Genomic DNA, 20,570 nt, shown 5'->3' with positions numbered 1-20,570 from the left:
TCCAGCTGGGAGCAGGAGGTTGGAGTCCCTTCCAGCATGAGTTCTCCCATGATCTGCACCCCTGGGAGTGAACACAGAGGGTTATTGTGCTTGCAGTGCTCAAGCTGGACCTGGCTCCCTTTCTGACCCCGTGCTGTGATTTCAGCTCTTTAGATGATGGCAGAGGGGAAATCATGGGCTGTTGGGGATGTATCCTAGGACTGGACTTATCAGACAGCTGCAGTCTTTATACTTTCATGAAAAACAGTGAAGGTCAAAGGCCTGGGGAAATCACCATCTTCTGCTTTCTGCTTCTGCTTTCCTTGGTTGTGAACACAGTAAATTACAACAAGGTGCAAATTCAGGCAACTGTTTCTGCACTCCTTGATAGAAGTGGGAATTCTTAAATTTTTTGCCGTAGGTTGTTGAATCTTGTGAGATTTAAGCCCTAAGCTCAGCTTAAGTATCTGGTCTTTTCCCTTATAAGTTGGTAGGACCCTGTGAGAACTTCTTTATCCTTCTTTGCCCTTGCTGGGTGTCTTTGTAAATTCAGCCTGGTCCTGCTGGACTCACTGAATCTGGGATAAGTTTTGCCGTTCCCTTTAGAACAAAGGTGTCCCTCCTTCCTTTTTCCCTTCCCTTCCCTTCCCTTCCCTTCCCTTCCCTTCCCTTCCCTTCCCTTCCCTTCCCTTCCCTTCCCTTCCCTTCCCTTCCCTTCCCTTCCCTTCCCTTCCCTTCCCTTCCCTTCCCTTCCCTTCCCTTCCCTTCCCTTCCCTTCCCTTCCCTTCCCTTCCCTTCCCTTCCCTTCCCTTCCCTTCCCTTCCCTTCCCTTCCCTTCCCTTCCCTTCCCTTCCCTTCCCTTCCCTTCCTCTTTCTTTCCTTCCTTCCCTCCCTCCCTCATATAAAAGAGGAGGGAACATCTGGAATATTTTCAGGGAATCTGGTGTATGTAATTGATCTATACCCACCTTGGGGAGTGTTCTGCAGTACTTCCCATCTGGATTTTTGATTTTTTTTTTTCCCCTGCTGCATTTCTCAGAACAGATTTGGGCATTTCCTTTCCCCAGACCCTGTTGCTCCAAGCCCCATCCAACCGGGCCTTGAGGACTTCCAGGGATGGGGAGTCCATGACCTCTTGGGGCAGGCAATGGGAGCAGTGTGGGATTAGACAGCTCACGTCTCCTGTAGCAATTATCCTCGTGGATAAACTGCTGCTCACCTCCCTGTTGCCCAGGGGAGCCCCAATCCCACAATCTGCAGATTCCCTGATCTCCCAGCGGTGCCGGCACGAAGGCTCTGTCCCTGCCCCACACTGGAGGCTCTGGGTAGCCAGGCTCGGGCAGGGAGAGGAGACTGGGACGATTTCATAACTGAAGAATGTTGTTCCTTGAGGGAGAATCAAACCACCCTTCAGTTTTGCTTCACCTACAGCACGAGGGGGGGAGAAAAAAAAACAGCTCAGTCGCATTCTTGTGCGGCAGATCCCCCAGGGTAGGAACATACTTGAGCTCCTACCCAGAAAGAGAGAAGGGGAAAAGGAGAGAGACAAAGCAAGGCAGCAAAAATCTGTTTTGCAGCTTGGATTTTAAGTCACCCAGGATCTGAGTGCTGCTCTCGTGGGAGTCGGTGGGGACCCCATCCTCCCTCAGCAGCTCCAAAAAGCATCTCCCCTTTGCCTCACAGACTGCCTGCACTCCTTTCACTGAAAAGGATCGATTTTAATGCCTTCGGGAAATCCTTCCCAGGCCCAAATGTCGCTGAGACTGCCTCAGTGTCTGGGCTGCCCTTGCTGCTGTGGTAGCTCATTGCTCATTCAGGACTAGGCTTGAGCTGTGATTCAGCAGTGCCAAACTGTCACCAGACCCTGGTCCCGTTCCGAGCCGTGTTCTGATATCTCATCTTAAACCAAACTCTCTTTCCCCATCAGCCTTTTCATGGAAGAAGATCCCACATATTTTAGCTGAGACTATGGGTAATTTTTTTTAGCCATGCCTAATCTCCAGAGCTCCCTTCCAGCCCTGACAATTCTGGGATTTCGGAGTGAATCACAAATTAAACAGGAATGGCATTGATGAGCTCGGCTGCCAGGGAATGGTGATGTCCAGGGGATCCTGACCTGCTACTGTTGAGGGCAACACTTGACCCTAAATCCCTCTTGCTCTTTGTATGTTACCCAGGGCAGAGGAAGAGCGGAATTCCCCCATCCCACCCTATTTGACTACTTTCCTATTCATTTATCCAGGGAGGAGTGGATTTCCTATTGCTGGGAGTGTCCAAGGCCAGGTTGGTTGGGCTTGGAGCAGCCTGGGAAAGTGGAAGGTGTCCCTGCTTGGGAATGTGTCCCTGCCCATGGCAGGGGTATAACGAGACGAGCTTTAGGGTCAGGGCTGTGGAAGAGGGTTTTTCCCTCCTCTGTTGTCTTGGGAGTGTATGTTCAGGTGTGCAGCTTCATGGAGGAGCATTCAGACAGGTGCCACTGTTGGGTCTTCCTTGCAGATCCCCAGGAAATGGCAGTTTTGGTCAGTTTGGACTACTTGGAATGCAAAAATCATGATTTCTGTATGGGGAAAGAATTGGGTCTGATCTCTTTCTCTCTACCTGAACTTAATCTGCTTCTCATTTCTAATATAAAGACACTACAATTCATTTCTAGTCTCCCAGAAGCTCAAATCTCAACTGTCAGACAGTAGAAAGATCCTCCTGTTGTTTTGATTTTTAAGATTTTTTTTAAAGCCTTCTGGATTACATTCTGTTAGAAAACCTTCCCACACAATTTTCTATAAACAACATATTGTTTTGCATTCCTTCATAGGGGTAGAGAAACTTAATGTACTAATAATTTGTCCAATGTCTTTGGAGAGGTGGCACATTCACTCTCCAATCCACTGTCACCTTTGGAAAAGTATAAAAGTTGCAGTCAGAAAATAAACCCTTCTTCTTTACCTTGCAAAGAGCAGTAGCTCACACTGTGCTTTCCCATATCCTATAGCAGCATCCTCCCACTTGAATTTTTGCAACAGTAATATCAAAAGGAAAAACACTGTTATTTATTTCTCCACCTGTGTTTTATGAAGTGGAGAAAAACATGTCAATGGCCACATGAGCTGAAGTGACCACTGAGCCACAGCTCACGCTCAGCCACTTGCCTGAGAGGCCTGGCAGTTTTTAATGCAGTTGTTGCATTTTTCAGTTCACCAAGGAGAAGGGAAGATTTTTGAGTTGCCTCTAAAAAGGCGCAGGACAAAACTTTGGAGGGTGTAGGAGGATACCTCATCACTGACAGCAGAAAGTGAACAACCTGACAGGCATTTTCCGTCTCCAGCTGAAGTGCCATGCATTGGGAGTTGTGCCTTTTGCCTTCATTTTATCTTTTGTGGGCTGAAGAGGCTGTTCATGCTTAAGCTGTGAGTTTAGAGTCTCTCGCTGCCGCGTGAGCTCTCTTTGAAACTCCTCTGGGCAGAAATATGAACCAATCTCAAGAGAAGCAATACAATTAAAGCTTATCACAGCCCTGTCTCTTTAAAGGACCTCAGCACATAATTAAGTCAAAATAAAAGTTTCCTCTCTCTCCTCCCCCCCATTCAATAAAAGTAAATTACCTCCAACTATTTAAGCCCGCTGTTCGTTTAAATTTAAAAAGGGAGCCCTTGTCTATCTATTTCTTTCACTCACTCCCACCTCCTTCTGCTAAAGACTGGCCAGGGCTTTAAACCTGCCAGCTGGGCTGAGAAATGGTTAATAGTTATTGTGGAGGAGCAGCTTTTAATGAACTATTGAAGAATGATACATTGATGGAGTAATGGGAGTTTAAGTCTCTCTGTAATGAAACAGGTTCTCAGCGCCGACCCATTGTGGTGTAAATACGGCACGTCTCTCCCACTGTTTGGTCAGGACTAAATAGCAGAGGCCAGAGGGGGGTCTGCTTATGGGGTCTCCGCTTTAGTTAATCAATCTGATTGGATTAGGGTCACTGCGATCCCTAATAATGTCAAAGGTTACGCCAAACTGGATTAAATGCTTTGTTGGAGAGGGCTCGGATTCTTTCAGCCCCGGCCGGCAGGGCTTGTTTATTAGACTTGAACACTCGTGTGCAGCCTTGGGAAGCCGCTCCGGCCCTTTCTGTGTGTGTTGGGCACACGAGGGGGTGGGAACGAGCCGGGGCAGGGGCGTCCTGTGGTTCTGCACCCATCGGATGTGCCGGACAAATGAGAGCCCAATGGGTGACCAAGGCCTGGGGGCGTAAATTCATTCCGGAAATGATGGTTGGCCGCCGACCCTGCTCCGAGGCAAATGTCGAGAGTCACAGCAGTGGTGGAGTGACCCATTGCTCGTGTCCCTCGGGGTTAATCCTGTCTGTGTCCAGCAAAGCCCTGTCCTTTCACAGAATTCAAAGAATGACCAGACTGGAAGAGACCTTCAAGATCATCGAGTCCAACCCAGCCCCAACACCTCAGCTCAGCCCTGGCACCCAGTGCCACATCCAGGCTCTGTTAAACACACCCAGGGATGGGGACTCCACCTCCTCCCCGGGCAGCCACTCCAGAACTTTATCACCTTGCTGTGAAAAACTTTTTCTGATATCCAACCTGAGTTTCCCTTGGTGCAGCTCGAGGCTGTGTGCTCTGGTTCTGTCAGCTCCTGGAGAAAGAGCCCAGCCCCAGCTGAGCACAGCCACATTTCAGGAGCTGTGGGGAGCGCTGAGGTCAGCCCTGAGTCTCCTTTTTTCCTGAGTCTCCTTTCTGGTGCAGCTGCTGTTTGGGCACCCACCAGGCTGAAATATTTCAGACCACTGCATTTGCTATTAATCTAGGGGGGATGTCTTGCCTTCCATCACTTCCATCTCAAATCAAGATGGAATGGGATGGGATCTCCCTGTCATCTTACCCAAAATGACCACAAAGCCTAAAAATTTCCTATTGTCTTCCCTCACCACATTCCTACAGATGACACTCTGCTACAGACATGGCAGTGTCCGTCAGGAAAAAACACCAAATAAATCCCTTTGATGGTGCCCTGGCAGTGGAGAGGGGCAGCACTAACAGCATGTTACCAGCAGGGATCTGAAATCCCTGGATCTCCAGTGCCTCATTCCTTCCCACAGCAGAGAACACAGTGCATGTTCATGGCCTGACGTGACTGTCATTATCCAAGCAGGCTTCTTGCATGATCCAGACTGGAGAATTTCCCCTCGAGACTTCTGGAATGAAACCAAAATCTGAATTTGACTGCAACATCTCTTCCCAAAGGACATTTTGCCTTGACATATCACCAAGAGATAGACAGCCTGCTCTTTACAAATCTCTACTACTCTGGTGTTGACAACCAGCTCCTCTATTTTCTCTTCTAGCGCTGACCATTTTCTTTGCTACTTAAACTTCTTAAAAAATTAAAACAAACTGGGGCCTGCAGAACAGCATTGGGTCAGCAAAGCTTTGGGTCCTTCATGTCAGACAGCAAGACAGGTCGAGGTAGTTCCAGTTGTTGCTGGGGTCCTCCAGGGCATGATTCATCTGATGTACTCCAGACAGTTCGGATTAAATTATTCACACCCTGACGTTTCTACATCTCTCCATCAATCACTGAGGGAATCCAGGGAGACCGGCTCTGGATGAGAAGACTCTTGCTCCCAGGGACTACATGAAGGGCAGAGCAGGCATCTGTCTAGCTCCTGAGAGAGGTGGGATTCAAATTGCATCCAGTTTCTTGTGGAATGCTGGGCACCGTCACCTTTGCTGCCAGGCTGATTTTGGGCTCGGCTTGTGAAGTGTGGTTTATTTTGGACTCTGGACATTCTGGGGATAAGTCCCATGTGTTCTTTCTCTCAAGAAAGCCCAAACAAAGCTGTGTTCAAGGGTTGACTCGTTATCACTGTGGATGAGGAAGCTCATCTCTTGTCTGGTGAGATCCACGTGAGTTTTCCCCCAGATTAGGGAAGAATGGAAACAGACTTTTAAATTCAGTTGTAATCCCTTGGAGTCACAAGTCTCCTCCATGTTTTTTTCTTGCTGTGTCATAACAGCATGGCTCCCCGGGCTCCCTGATGGGCCTGATCTCATCTCCCAGAGTTAGCTGTCAAAGTCTGAGCGAGTCACCCCAGGCTCCCTTTGTAGTCAGTGGAGAGCAGTCGGCATCTCCGGGGAGCAATTCATCTGACCTATCTCAGACACCTATCTCAGGATAACATGAATCATAGCAAGATGTTTATTTCTCTCCATTGACTATAGAGGGAGCCTAGGGCTACAGCCTCAGACTTCCATGGGTGCTTCTTAGAGGCCCATTTTGGGGGCAAACAGTTCCCACCCCTCACATTTCTCCTGTTAGAAAGCAATCCTGACATCCAGCCCCAGCTGGAGAGGCCATTTTAATAATGGAACCACATGGCACATGGAAAGGATCTCCTGGACCACTGAATGCAGCCAATCCCTTGCTATTCAAGGCATAATAACATCTCATAATGATTTAAAATTAATACATTTAGCAGATATCACATTTTCCTGATGGCATTCTGGCATCTCGGTTGTCTCCAAGCCAAATGTTTTTCCCTCCCTCCTTTTCCCTGCTTTGGATCAGCCTTCTCCACTTCTGCAATAAAGTAAGGCATGAGCAGAAAGCCACAAGATACTGATCCATCCAGGAGGTTTGTTACATGTAGGAGGTACTCTCCGCTCTCTCATGAAACTCTTCCCAAGAGGATCTGATTTCCAACCACACCCCGTCTACCTCCCCGCTAATGGCAATTTGGGCAGCTGCCCCGCTATCAACAACGGAGATCTACAAACTCTGCCCTGTAACTATGGGGAAGGAAACTGGAAGGATCAGGCTTGAAAATGGGGCTGTGCAAGCTCCGCTCAGCCGGCAGGATGCATAAATCCTGCGGGCCAGAGGTTTGCCAGCGCTGCTGGGGGAAAGGCTGGCACATCCTGGCTGGAGACGGGAGCTCCAGTTGGGTTTGGAGTCCGTGTAAATGGAGCTTGGCGTGGGGATTGCTGCATGGGGTGAGGGGATGCTGCACTGCTGAGTCCATTCCAGCCCAAATTCCCGGCTGCAGCATTCCTGACCTGGGTTTTGGGAAGCTAACTCAGTACAGGCAGCGTGTTGGAGTTGCTGGAGAAGCAGTTTGGGGAGGTCTGGGTGAGCTGTGCCTGCATCCCTGGTTTGCAGCCCACAGAGTCCTGGGGGATTTGCAGCTTCCCCTGAGTCTTGGCGAGAGCTGCAGGTTGCAAGGGCAGCGAAGAGAGATGCTGAGGCAAGGAGCCAAGGTGTTCTCCCTCAGCTTTTGGGAGCAGGACTCCAGTGAGGTGGTGAGGAGCTCCTTCTCTTGCTGCTGGAGCCAGGCAGGGCCATCACAGGGGTCACTCATCCTCTGGTGACTTCCGAGGTGTCCAAGGACAAGCCCTGGGCAGGGATGGCACCCAGGAGACTGTGGCCAACATCACACCTGGCTGCATCTGCCTCTCCATCCCCAGTGCCCTCATTTCCACAGGCTCGAGCGTTTTTGGGGTTCCTTAGAGGCTCTGACCTCATCACCTGCACAGTGAGGCCGGGATAAAGATCTGGCTCCCGTGCATCTGGAGAGGAGACAGCCCATGTAAACAGCTGTAAACAGCCAAAACCCAGCACAGGCTGCAAACCCTGAGAGGAGTGGTGGGGAAAAGGAAATGGCAGCAATTCCGGGAGCCGGTCCCGTTTGCTCCCTGCGCTCCCTCCACCTCCCACTCATCTGTCAACGCTGACATGCAGAGGCTTTTTTTTCCTTTTTTCTTTTTTTTTTTTTTCTTGTTTGTTTTGGGGTTTGGGGTTTTTTTTGTTTTTTTTTTTTTTTTTTGTGGGTTTTTAGGGGTTTCTGGGGCGTTTTATGGTTTTTTTGTTTGTTTGTTTGGTTTTTTGGGAATTTCTTTTATTTCTTTGTTTGTTTTGGGGGTTTTTTAGGGTTTTTTTGTGTTCTATTTTTTTGTGTGTGTGTGTTTTGTTGTTTTGTTTTTTTTTTGGGAGGGGGGGATGGGGTTAGTTGTTTGTTTTGTTTTTGTTTTTTTTTTTTTTCCTGGCTACTTAAACATTCGACGGGGGGATCAGTGAAGGGAGAAGCAGCAAGACAAGCCCGTGGCTACAAAACCGGTGGCGGGAGGCGCTGGAAACTTCAGCCTCGGGCTGCGCTCACAATGCGCCGGGCTGGCAGGCAGCGGGGGCTGCGCGGAATTATGGATTTATTTCCTTCCCCCACCCCTTCCCCTCCCCTCCTTCCCTTTTCCCTGCTGGCTACATCGCATTCCCAAAAAGCGGGCTCAGGTTGGTCGCAACAAGGAGCTCCCTCTGCCGCATCCCGGGAGTGCCAAGTCCAAGCGTGGGAGCTAGCCCTAGACAAAAGGGAACAGCAGAGGGAGCTGAATTAGCATCCCTTTGTCCCGGGAGAATCCCGGCCCCAAGCGGGCCCTGGGCGCGCCACGGGAGGCACAGACACACACACACACTCATGGACGGGAGCCAAGCAGGGATCAGCCGCAGCGGAGGCTTCCACAGCCTTCCCCCGGATGCTGGGGGGAAGGGGGATGAGCTGGGGGCTGCTTTGGGATGGCTCCAGACTCGGGCAGCGCCGTGCCCTGGGTGGGTTGGGCTGGTGGTGGAGATAAATGTGTCTTCTACGTCGCAAAGAGGCAAAAGGAGTGAGAAACCTGTCTGCTGTGTCCCTCCCGACAAAGAGGGATGCGAGCCCGTGAATGTGGCTTGAATGCGGCTTTTCTTCCCCGGGAGATGTGTTGGGAGCTGGCAGTGCTGAATAGAGGAGGGGATTTGAAGGCCAGAAGGGGCTGTGGGATCATCTGGTTGTGATGCCTTGGGAAGGCTGACCTAGAACAGAGACTGGACAGAGCTAAGGAATAAAGCAGGGATTCATTCAAAGGATCTCCTCCATGGATCCACCTTGGGCAGCACCAGAGCCCAGCCAGGGCTGCACCCAAATGACCCAAAATGGTCCCAAAATGCACGAGCGCTCCTGGGGCTCTCCCTGGGATCAGTTCTGCTCCATTGGCACCTTGGAGTTCATTGTCCCATTCCAGCTCCAGCCCAGGCAGTCCCACCCTGCTTGTTTTTCTCTCTCCAGCCCACACTGTTTGTGCTCCTGGGCTGAGGTTTGGATCATTTGTCCTTGGTGCCCAGCTGGAGCAGGAATTGTTTTGTCTCCCTGCTCTGTGCACAGAGCTCAGCATCCCCTGGTATGGAGCTCAGACCCACACACTAAAGCATCTCAGACCGTGAAAATATAAAAGCTAAACCTCGGGCATCAGTTGGATTCCTGTTTAACCAGCAGAGAGTTTCCTCCTCTCCATCCTCGAGCAGGTAAAGGAAAACCAGGGTGGATAAAGATGCCCTGCCTGGTTTTTCCTGTGATGGGCTTGCATGGCAGGGGAATGGGAGTGTCTCCTGCAGAGCACCACAGTGTTTTCCAGCAGGATATTGCTTTACACATCCCCTGCTGAGCTCTGGTGCAGCAGGAAACCTGTGCCTGGATGGTTCATCCTCTCTCACTCCTCGTTTCCTCAGCCTGATCTTTCTGGGAGCATCTCCTTCAAAGATTTGCCCATCTGAGAAGATCCACAGGGTTGAGAGAGAGGCAGGGATCGATCACCAGGAGGGGGAATGGCTCGAGAGGATTGCTGTGCCTCTGGATATCTGTTGTGCAGGTGGATGATGTGCTCCTAGGAGTGATGAGGGCACAGCTGACTCGAGGCTGAGTGGGGACAAGCAGGAGTAGGAGGAAAGCAGCTTTTGGGAGGCTCCAAAATCCTGAGGGATGCAGAAACATCAGAGAGCTCCACCTGATGCAGTGGAGAGTTTTCCTGTGCTGGGATAGGCAAAGGAGGTGCACAGAAGTGGCATTTTTGGCAAACTGCATCAGACTGGTGAAGCTGAGGCAGCTGAGGGCTGTGTGAAGCTGACCCCAAGCCCTGCAGTGTGTGGTGCTCTGTCTCCTGCCCACCTTCACCTCTGGGCTCCCAGGGGTCACAGAGGTGCTCCTGGAGAGGCCACTGCCAGGTGGGCCCATAAAAGAGGGATGTGGATATGGCACAGTCTGGATTTGCTCCAGGGAAGGGCTTGAAGGAAAAAATGTTGTGGGTTGGTTTTGGTCTGGGCAGGCTTTTTAAGGAGGTGGAAAGTGGTGTGGTGAGCCTCAGGGGAGCTCTGGAGCTTTGGCTGGAGGTGATCCTAAAATCTGATGGCAAAACCATCTATAGAATGTGAATTCTATAGATGTTAGGAGGTTCTTTACTCAGAGGGTGGAGAGGCCCTGGCACAGATTTTCCATGGAAGCTGTGGCTGCCCCTGGATCCCTGAAGTGCCCAAGGCCAGGTTGGACAAGGCTTGGAGCAACCTGGGATAGTGGAAGGTGCCCCTGCCCACAGCAGGGCTGGCACTGGATGGGTTTTGAGGTCCTTTCCAACCCAATTATTTGTATGATTCTGTACAAACACAAAGAGAAATGCAGAAAGCCACTAAATCCTGGGAAATGCAGAGCTGTCCTCAAGCTCTGGGAACAGGTCCTGGCTGGAGAAACAGAAAGTGTCTTCCACTTTTTGTTTCAATTTGAGTCATCTCACCCTTCCCAGGGAAGAAAATCGGTTTACAAACACTCCTGACCCAGCCAGGAGCAGTGGTGGGGAGCAAGGCACAGAAGAGAGGTTCTGGTTCGGGTTCTGGATCCAGCAGAGCAGATCCTCCATCCTCTGCCTCTCCATTTCCCATGGAGCCACCACAGATATTCCAGAGGAGGTCACACTCAGGGCCCTGCAGCCCTTGAAACCCATTTTAGGAACTTTTATTGTCCTCCACGAGTGTTTCTGTGCAGTTTGAGCGACAGGGCAGCGACGCTTCCCGGGGAGGCTGCAGTTTGCTGACTCAGCACCTGGCACAATTCCCTCCCCTTTATTTCCAGGTGCTAAATCACATTCAATGATAGCTAATAATTATGGTTTATCCTTTCCTGATCACGCTGCTTTCCCAGGGAAGCTGTTGCCACAGGGATGTTGTGGGAGTGTGAATGGGTGGGGAGGGCACCGGGAGATGTTTCTGCTCACCCCGAGCCATGAAAAAGTTGGAGACCCCTTAGGCTAAGCACACAAGATTCAGCCTAGGAGATATTGTATCTTGTCAAAAATGTGTTTATTTATTCTTCTGAGCCATCAGAAAATGCACCAAACTAAAGATGTTTTGCAGGTTCCCCTTAATTTCCAGGAAAAAAAAATTCACAACTTTGTTTTTTCCTGAAGGATTTTTTTTGCCTTTTTTTTTTTTTTTTTTTTTTTCACATTTAAGATAGTTTAATTTGAATTACTGAAAATTAGGCATTTTATTTATTTTTAATTAAAAAATAAATATACTGATGATGATTTTTAGTACAACATCTATTTAGTGATGTTACACAAAATCATTAAACCATCATAGACTCAGAGCTTCATATTTTATAAAACACAAAAGTGTTTCTTACATTTTTGAGGCGGAATGAGTTTATCCTCTCAAACAACAAAAAAAAAAATCTGACATTAACAAGATAAAACACTTAATCAGCCCCAAAATTCATACTCATACATGGTCTGTCAGATTTTCAACTCTTAAAAATAAAGCAAAACAGAATTTCCTAGAATATGTTAAGGTTTTTTTGACCCTTGTCACTAACCTTAGCCATGCTGTGAACTCCAAACTCCTTCATTCTGCCTATGTATTGAATTAAAATTGAGCAGTGGCCACCCAAATACCCCTAAAAATTCATTTATAGAGCCTTGCAGCTCTATAAAACAATAGCTGTAGGAGGTAAGACCCAAATCTGTGGTTTATTCTCAGGTTACAACTGCTGAGTCCTGACATGAAGATGCTCCCCTAGGAAATTACACAGATTTTTCTCAGAGAAAAATAAAAGGGTGAAAATTTATTTCAGTGCAGTTGGGTTTGGTGGTGAAATTTGTGTCTCTTTATGCAAGATCTCCAGTCTGCTTTCTGATTGGATTTCAGATACAGATTCCTTCAGATGGATTTGAAGATGTGAATGAATCCTGGAGGGGTGGATGGGGGCTCTGTGGAGCCCAGTTTTTATGGAAAACGTTGTGTGGTACTCTGGTGAGATTTATAGTCGAGTTATAGTCCTTGTCCAGTGCCTAAAATTAAGAATTTTCCTTGCATTTTGCTCTTCTGAGCAAGGGGTCTTCTCCTTCAAGATCTATCATTTGCACCTGAACACTTCAGACAGGATCTGGTGACTCTGAAGGCAAATATTAAGTTCTGTAAAATTCAGTTTATGGCTTTATTAATTATAACCCTGGCCCAAACACACCCTGATAACATTGATCTCTGTGGATCAGGAAAGATTGAAGAGGATACAAATGTTTTATCATCAAATTCTCTATCTCATTGTTTTTCCATTGGGAAAGACAATGGATTTTGTCTGCTAGTGCTGGTTCTCAAGAGGACAGAACATCTGAACTTCCCAGCCAGCAGAAGATCACCACCTCACTTCTCAGTTCTGTGTTTCCAGTGTTTTCCCAAGGCTTCAGTAAATAAATCAAATAATCAATAACCAATATGTCAGAAGAATCAAGTCATAGAACCATAGAATGGTTTGGGTTGGAAGGGGCCTTAAAATCATCCATTTCCAACTGCAATACAGCAAATTTAAAGTTAAAAACTCAGCCTAAAATCTCCTCGCTTCAAGCAATGCCAACCACTGGCCTCCAGAACATTCCTGCCCCATCAGTCATTAACACTTTTGTTGGTTTATAGGATAGTTTGGGAAAACCATAGGATAGGATGGGAAAAAAAGGAGGAAAATCGAGGTGATGTCAGTGGTTTTTTAGCAGGAATAATTTCCTGATCTTTCCTCTTTCCTGCCCTTCCCTTTTCCCACTCTTGCCTTTTCCTGCTTTTCTCTTTTCCCAGCTTTTCCCTCTTCCTGCTTCTGAGCCAGCAGGGCCAGCTGGAAAAGGGTCAGGAAGGATTGGGGTGAAAAATAAAAAGCTGGGGAAAAAAGGAGGAAAACTGAAGTGATTTTTAAAGTCACTTAGTCCAAGCCCTGCCATGAGCAGAGATATCTTGGGCTGGGTCAGATTGCTCAGATCCCCATCCAACCTCACCTGGGATGTTTCCAGTACATGTTAAAGCTACTGTGACATCCCTGAAATCCTCACACCAACCTGACATAAATCCAGTGATTTTTTTTTTTTAAAGAAACAGTGAAGTGCAAAAGGTGTTTTTTTCATGGGTTGATTTTTGGGGTTTTTTTAAGGATTCCAAACATATTTCCATATTTAACTTGATTTTTCACATATATTTTGCTCTAACATCCACCAGTACAGCAGGAGCTTCTTACACTGGTGCTGGCTACAAAATATTAGTTATTCCAAGTCTGGGGAGTGGGGTAGATGCAATTTAAAACCACATGGATCAGCATTCCAGCTGGAAAAGAGCCTGTAATCACTGGTGCTGCAACCCAGTGAGGTCACTGCATCAAGCACCCTGGACAATTCACTCTCTCTATTTACCCATTTTATGGGGTTGACCACTAATGTTGTTGGCTAAATCCACATTATATTGGGCTTGTTCAATTGTACATTGGAAGTATATTGGCATTTTCTTGGTAGGGATGGGTCTTGTGATATTTAAGAGGCTTGGAGCTCACTGCTGGTTTCAAAATGCGGGACTGCACCTTCTTTTGTGAGGTTTGTGACTCGTGGTGCTTTAGGCTTTTATTTGGTTCCAGAATAAGGAGGGTGCTCTTAGCTCAGACTGGGCAAGTGGGGAAGTTAGCCTGGATTAAAATGGCAGAGGAGCTAAACTGGGTCCTCACTGGGATCAAACAGCTTGGGATGAACCTCGGTGTGGGATGGTGGCTCCTCGTCCCGCTGTCACCACAGGTGATGCACATCAGCAGGTCCAGGTTGGTGATGTAGCAGGACTGCCAAAGAGGTGTCAGAATCTGAGGTATTGATGATTCTGAGATTGTAGAAAGTCTCTGTCTGTCAGCCCCGCTGCCAAAGCAGAAGCCATCATTGGTCTGTGCTGGTTTCCAGGTTGTTTATTCTGTTGATCTCTCACATGTTCTGCTGCCCTGCCCAGCTCTGTCCTGCAGGGCAGCGTGTGGGGCTCTGCTCTCAGTGGGATGTGACAAACATTAAATACCAGAAACTCCCTGGGCTGGATTTACAAGAACGTGCCAATATCTGTCACCTACGTTGGACAGTGTGTCCCCAGCCTGAAGCAACAGAAAAATGCCAACACCACAGTGAGACATGGAGGGCATGAAGAAGGAGAAAAAGGACAAGGCACACCCAATTTCCTCCAGCTTGTCCCCTTTGGACCCCTCATCTAGAAACCTAAAATTTTACTTTTGCACCTGTGCCACACTTAATTATTACTTATATCAAAATACTCAGAGCCTGTAATTCATCCTGTAAGATTGAAAACTCTTTTCCATGGGCAGAGATCACAGCCAGTGTCTCTGGGGGCTCTGTCCAGGGGGTTCCTGACCCCTGCCAGGGTCCCAGACCTGCCAGGGCAGCCAGAGGGAAGCTCTGGATTCCCACACAGAGGGTGGTGGTGGCTCCTCTGGAGCTGACCTGAGCAGGAAAACCACATCCCAGAGTGACCCAGGCTGCTGGTGCTGGGCTCCAACACCCACTGGGCACAGCCCTGCTGCTCACAGGCCACAGCCAGGCCAGAAACCATCCACAAAATATTGGGGAGTCACAAGTGATCCAGGAGCTGCTGGGGAATTCAGCTCCTCACCCAAGATAATACCCAAACCTGCCTTGAACCTCACCTGAGCATGTGCACGAACTGCCCTGCCATAAAAACTGATCTAACCCAACTGAGGTTAACCAGCTTGGGTGAAAGATTTTTCTTCCTTATGTAAAACTCACCATCTGGTAGCTCTTCATCTCAGTGCTTGACCTCTAAGCAGCTCTGTGAGACTGTGGGGATCTGCAGATAGTGGGCATTTTATGTCTTGGGTTAAAAAATTTATTTATTTAAGAGGACTCTGAGCATCACGTGCTGTGTGTTGCACTCAGCATTAAAATAAGAGCAAACACAGACCCTGAAATTCAAAGAATCCCTGCAGTTCCTCACCAAAATCTCTCTCTGTTTTGCTCAGCTGAGCTCTCAGTTTCTGAACTCTGTGTGAGTTTCCACCACTGCCCCAAAATTAGCACCAAGGTTGGTGGTGATGCCCAAAGCACTATTATTCACAGTAGAACAAGCATGGAGATTGGAAGGAAAACATCCCAAAATTCCCACTCTAACAAGAAACAGCACAAAAGATTGTGCACCTTCAAGAAAGTGGAGAGGATGGTGGGACTCAGGAGTGATTTATGGACAGGATATAACATTTCTTACCAGCATTGGTATTGTTCTACTGCAGGACAGGATTGGCAGTGTGTGGGTGACCCAACTTCTGCCTCCTCCACACCAGGAGGTCCAGCAGAGCCATGGCTGAACATCTGAGGAGTAATTCTCAGCTCCAGAGCAGCAGTGTGGTCTCCAGGAAAAAGCCAGGAACCAACCCCGATTTCCTGCACCCACTGAGAGCTTTCCACCCTCCCCAGCTCAGATCCATTGTGAGCACAGGCAAAGGCCCCACATCCCATTGCTTAATCCATTCCTTCCCGCCCCACAGCCCAGACAATAATACCCCACTGAGGGGATCCACCTCCCAGGAAATCCTCCTTTAACACCCTCCAAAGGAGCAGCCAGATTTATCTCTGCTGTTGTTCTGGAAAGCCAAATGAGGACTCATCTGTTCTAATCCCCTCTTTAAGATTTCCAGTTGAGGCCTGTGCTCCCATATTAGCATTTCTGACAGCTCCTACGTGTGCCCCGAGAGGGAAATCACCTTCCCAGCAACTGCCCCAGGTTCCCCACTATCTCTCTCTGAAGGCACAAATGGGCCTTCAATAACTCCTTTGCAATAACCCCATGAAAATGCCTGAAATGAAGACGTGGATTAAATGGGCCTGGAGATCTTCTTCAGAGTGAATCTCATGAATTCCACTTTGCTGGAGAGTTTGGGGACTGCTCCTTCCATGTGACACGTGGCATTTTCATTGCCCTCGTTCTTGGTGTAGCAGATTTCGAGAGTTCCCAGTATCAGGCTCCTGGAATGGTTTGGGTTGGAAGGGACCTCAAAGATCATCCAATTGCAACTCCCTGCCATGGGCAGGGACATCTTCCACTATCCCAGGTTGCTCCAAGCCCTGTCCAACCTGTCCTTGGACCCTTCCAGGGATGGGGCCTCCCCAGATTCTCTTGGGGAACTCGTGCCAGGGCCTTACCACCCTCTGAGTAAAGAATTTCCTGACCTCAGTAGAATTCACATTCTGTAGGTGGCTTTGCCATCTGTTCTAGGGTCACCTGCAGGAGGTAGGACATTCATAAGTTAAATGTCAATGGCTTTAAGCTGAAGGGGAAGAGGGTTAAGTGGGATATTGGGGGAAAAATTCTTCTGTGTGAGGGTGGGGAGGACCTAGCACACGGTGTCCAGAGAAGCTGTGGCTGCCCCTGGATCCCTGGAAATGCCCAAGGCCAGGTTGGATGGGGCTTGGAGCAACCTGGAATAGTGGAAGGTGTCCCTGCACGTGGCAGGGGTGATCCTGGGTGATCTTCCAGTTCCTCTCCAGCCCAAACCATTCCATCATTCTGGGATTCCACAAAATACCAATACATCCACCAAGCTCCTGAATGATCTTGCCCACTAACGAGACTGTTTGAAACATGATTTACAAACTCCAGGATTTCCACTCCTCCCAGCTGACCAGGGAGAAGCATCTGCTTCTTGGGATGCATTTTCCAGCCTGGAACCATCAGCAGCTTTGTTGCGCCAGGACAAATCCCAATTTCAGTCCTGCAAACCTTTTGCTGGCAAGTCTGGAGCTGCACAGAAGACATGAGCCATTTGCATGATTAATGGTTGCTGGACCAAACTGATCAGAAAGATTCAGCAGGTTCTCCAAGCCCAGTGTGGGCTCAGATCCACTTGGGCAGGAGCTCTGGGCATGGAACTGGCTTCTGCTCAGAGTGACTTCCACGAGAGCTGAATGTTCTCAGCTCCTCTCAGGGCTGATCTCTGCACCTGCAGAGTGAATTCCTCTAAATATTGTTGTGGTTTTGGTGGCTTTTCCTTTATAATATCAAAACCTGATGCTTTGATTAGAGATTGGGGGGGGGGGGGGGGGGTGAATCTGACAGTTTTTTCTGGTATTTAGTCCCTAATTGAAATATTACCTTGAGGTATTTATAAAAAAAATATTACATTGGCCCAGATATTTTTTTTATGAATAAGGCTTTAATTAACTTTTTACATATGAAAGGTACATCAATGGAAATAGTTAGACAAATAGCAGGGGTGTTAGTCACGCAGAGGCACAGGGATGATTCAGTCAGGGACTGCGTGTGTTACAGCAGCCTCTCCCTCCGAGGGCACATGTGAGAGATGCTGAGAGGGAAGGGAAATTAGCATGAGAGATGGAAGCAAGCATGGAGAGGGAATATATTCAGAAAAGGCCAGGAGAAAGGCAAGGTTCCCAGTGGAATTAAAAATTGAGGGCTCCCTTGCTTACGCAGGAATAACTCACAGAGCCCAGGGACCTGAGCTCTGTTACACAACTCCACAGCTCCGTCCTCCCCTTCCCTTCATCCCACCCCTCCCTGGCTCACCCAGGTGAACTGGACAAGTTCTCCTCCACTGTCAGAACCCCGGCCTGATTCAGGGGTTTCGTGTGGTGGAGAAGAAGTCTCTCCTCCAACCCGAGCTTCCAGAGAAAACTCAGCAGTCTCTCGTTGTTCGGTCTCAAGGCAGTTTATTGCAAGTTTTCTAAAAGATTTTCTCCTCGGGCTGCTGTGGTTTGCTCAGAGCTCAGGCAGAGGCACACACACACCCTGACATCCTCTCTGACTCCGACTGCTTCTTCTCTCCCACCCAGGGCTGCTGCTGTCTTTTATATGGTACATTACATGTTAGGTGTTTATAGTTTTTCCCCAATGCCTATTACCTATATTAAATGGTGATTTTCTATCTTTTATATGGTACATTACGTGTTACATGGTTACAGTTTTACCCAATGCCTATTACCTGTATTAAATGGTGCTTTTCTATCTTTTATATGGGACATTACGTGTTACATGTTCACAGATTTTCCCCAATACCAATTACCTATATTAAATGGTGCTTTTCTACTCTAAACCAATCTGTGAGTGCCAACATCACCAAGAACATGGAGGCAAGGAAGAAGAAAGAGGGAGGACAGGGCAGGCCCAGATCCCAAATCCATCTTAAACCCTCTGACCCCATGTACAAAACAGAAACCCCACTGTACAGGTGTTAAAACCTCCCTGTACAATACAAAAAAATTCTTCCCTCTACTTTGTGACTACTTCTACTCTAATATCTAAACTTTTGTGACTTCTTGTTCTTCCTGCAAGGTTGGTAAATCATTCCATGGTTCAAACCCAAAATCACAGCTGTTTGCAGCTGCCTGCCAGGGTCTCAAATGCTTCTGACCTGGACCCGGAACCTCCAAAAATGTCTGAGGGACATTTTGAGTTCCACACTCCACGTGCACCCCGATGGCAGGAGGAGTTTGGGAAGAGCAGAGTAACGGTGAGGGTAGCGAAGCGTGAGCAGAGATCGCCCCGGGATGGGGTGGGAGCTCCGACCTGGGAGGTTTTGGAGAACAGGTTAGACAAACATCTGTCAGGGTAGTTCAGGCAGAGTGGATCCTGCCTTTGGGCAGGAGGGAGCAAGGTCCAAGTCTGAGATCTGGGATTTTAAGTGCTTCTGGAACACGGGCTGAGCCTGCCAGCCTGTCCAGATATTAATGCAAAATCAAAAGTGTATCATAAACAAAGTAAGTTCTTCTGGGAAGAGTATCTTAATACCAAGATGCACCCCTAATTACACTGGCTTAACTTTTCTGCCACTTCCACTGAATTAGATACAAATTACACCAGGCCAAGAGGAGAATCAGGCCACGTGTTTTTCTGCTGATGGAAATACATATTTTTACTTGACTCGATTTATTCGGTAAGTGATTTGCATAGACATTTCCGAAGGCTGCTCGGTTGTTCTTTATTTTTCTTTTCCCCCCAGTTTTTTCGCACTTCATATGTCATCTATCCCCCAGTCATTACACAGGGCAGCAGCAGTGTTGCCACCAAGGGAGCTCACATTTAACAGCAGGAGAGGAATCTTCAGCAATTCCCATCCCAAGGGAGCGCAGGATGCGGAGCTTTGATTTTGTTGCTCTGAGATAGGCAGGGATGAAAGCAATGTGCACTGGCAGGAAATCCTTAAGGTGCTGGGCTCCTCCAGCAGCTTGACAAGTGCCTTTCCCTCCCACGAAAATCACCAAAATCGGTGTGGGCAGAACAGGTCATCACCTCCCCTCCAAGTTAATATCATGGATAAGGAACCATGAGTTGTTCCCACCAACTCCGGAGAGGACACACCCAGAGCTGGGGGGTGTGGATGCTCTTCAAGAACCTGAAACAGAACATCAGATGTCAAGTCAGGAATAAAATCATGTCCACTCCTCAAATATGAAGGCAGGGTTGATATAATAGCAAGCAGGCATTTGGTGAATTGACAGCAGCAGGAATGAGAAGCCAAAGCTGGAGTTTTGGGTTTTCTTGCAATCAGGTTGGCAAAGCTCTGAAAAACCATCACAGTGTGAAAGAAAATAAGAAAATAAACTGAAATTACACACAGCCTGAGCAAAGGAAAGGGTTCATCAAATGACCTGCTATCATTTGGCTTAAAATGGGTGAGCCCAAAGACAGAGATGGAAGCTGAACCAAAGCCCAGAGCACCTCCCTGCTCTTCCCATTCTCCCGCAACCCTGGTCCCTTCAGAGAGACCCCAGTCCCAAGCCAGAGGTCATTCCCATTCTGGGTCGCCAGCTTTCCTTGCCTGGGAGGGCAAAATCCATGTGCAGTTCAGTCTGGAAGAGATCATCCCCAGAGGAGAGAGGATTCCTGGACATGAGGGCTGACCAGTGTGTGGCACAGGGCATCTCTCTAATTAGAGGTGGTCATTATTGAGCTTAACAAACCCGAGTAAAACAAGGCAAGCATCAGATGGATGAAATTGGTTTGTCTTGTGAATACAAATGATGACTGATTAAGAAAATTATCTGGAGGTGTTTGGTATCCTCTGCTTCTACAGCAGGTTATTTGATTATTTGAGGTTTTTTTGAAGTCAAGTAGTGCACTCATGCTGGCGAGGACAAGGTGAGAGCTTCACTGTTTTGAATCACGAGCAGATACAAGTTCTGGCTATTTTAGTGCTGTTGTTGTTGTTGTTATTATTATTATTATTATTATTATTATTATTATTTAACCTCTGTCTATGATTTGACAGTGAAGCCAATGGAGAACATCCACAAATCATATTTCTGTGGTCTTACATTCACCAAGAACACAAGGTCTTATGAATATGTCTTATTTAGGGTGTGACAGATTCCTAGGAGATGTCCCCATGCCATGTATTCACTTTCTGTGTTTTGCTCAGCTTCCCAAACCCAACCAATGACATTTTCAGCCTAACACGATGGCAGGCT

At 48.0% G+C, this 20,570-nt stretch overlaps 1 protein-coding gene across 1 annotated transcript in view; it reads left to right on the top strand.

The window, feature by feature from the left end:
* WNT3A (Wnt family member 3A) overlaps positions 1-20,570 on the top strand; it is a 93,306-nt gene that overhangs the window by 53,273 nt on the left and 19,463 nt on the right. The window lies entirely within an intron of this gene.

This window comes from Lonchura striata, chromosome 1, assembly GCF_046129695.1.
Source record: "Lonchura striata isolate bLonStr1 chromosome 1, bLonStr1.mat, whole genome shotgun sequence".
Classification (NCBI taxonomy): Eukaryota; Metazoa; Chordata; class Aves; order Passeriformes; family Estrildidae; genus Lonchura; species Lonchura striata.
Note: the sequence above shows the minus strand (reverse complement) of the source record. Positions and strands in the feature narration are given on the sequence as shown.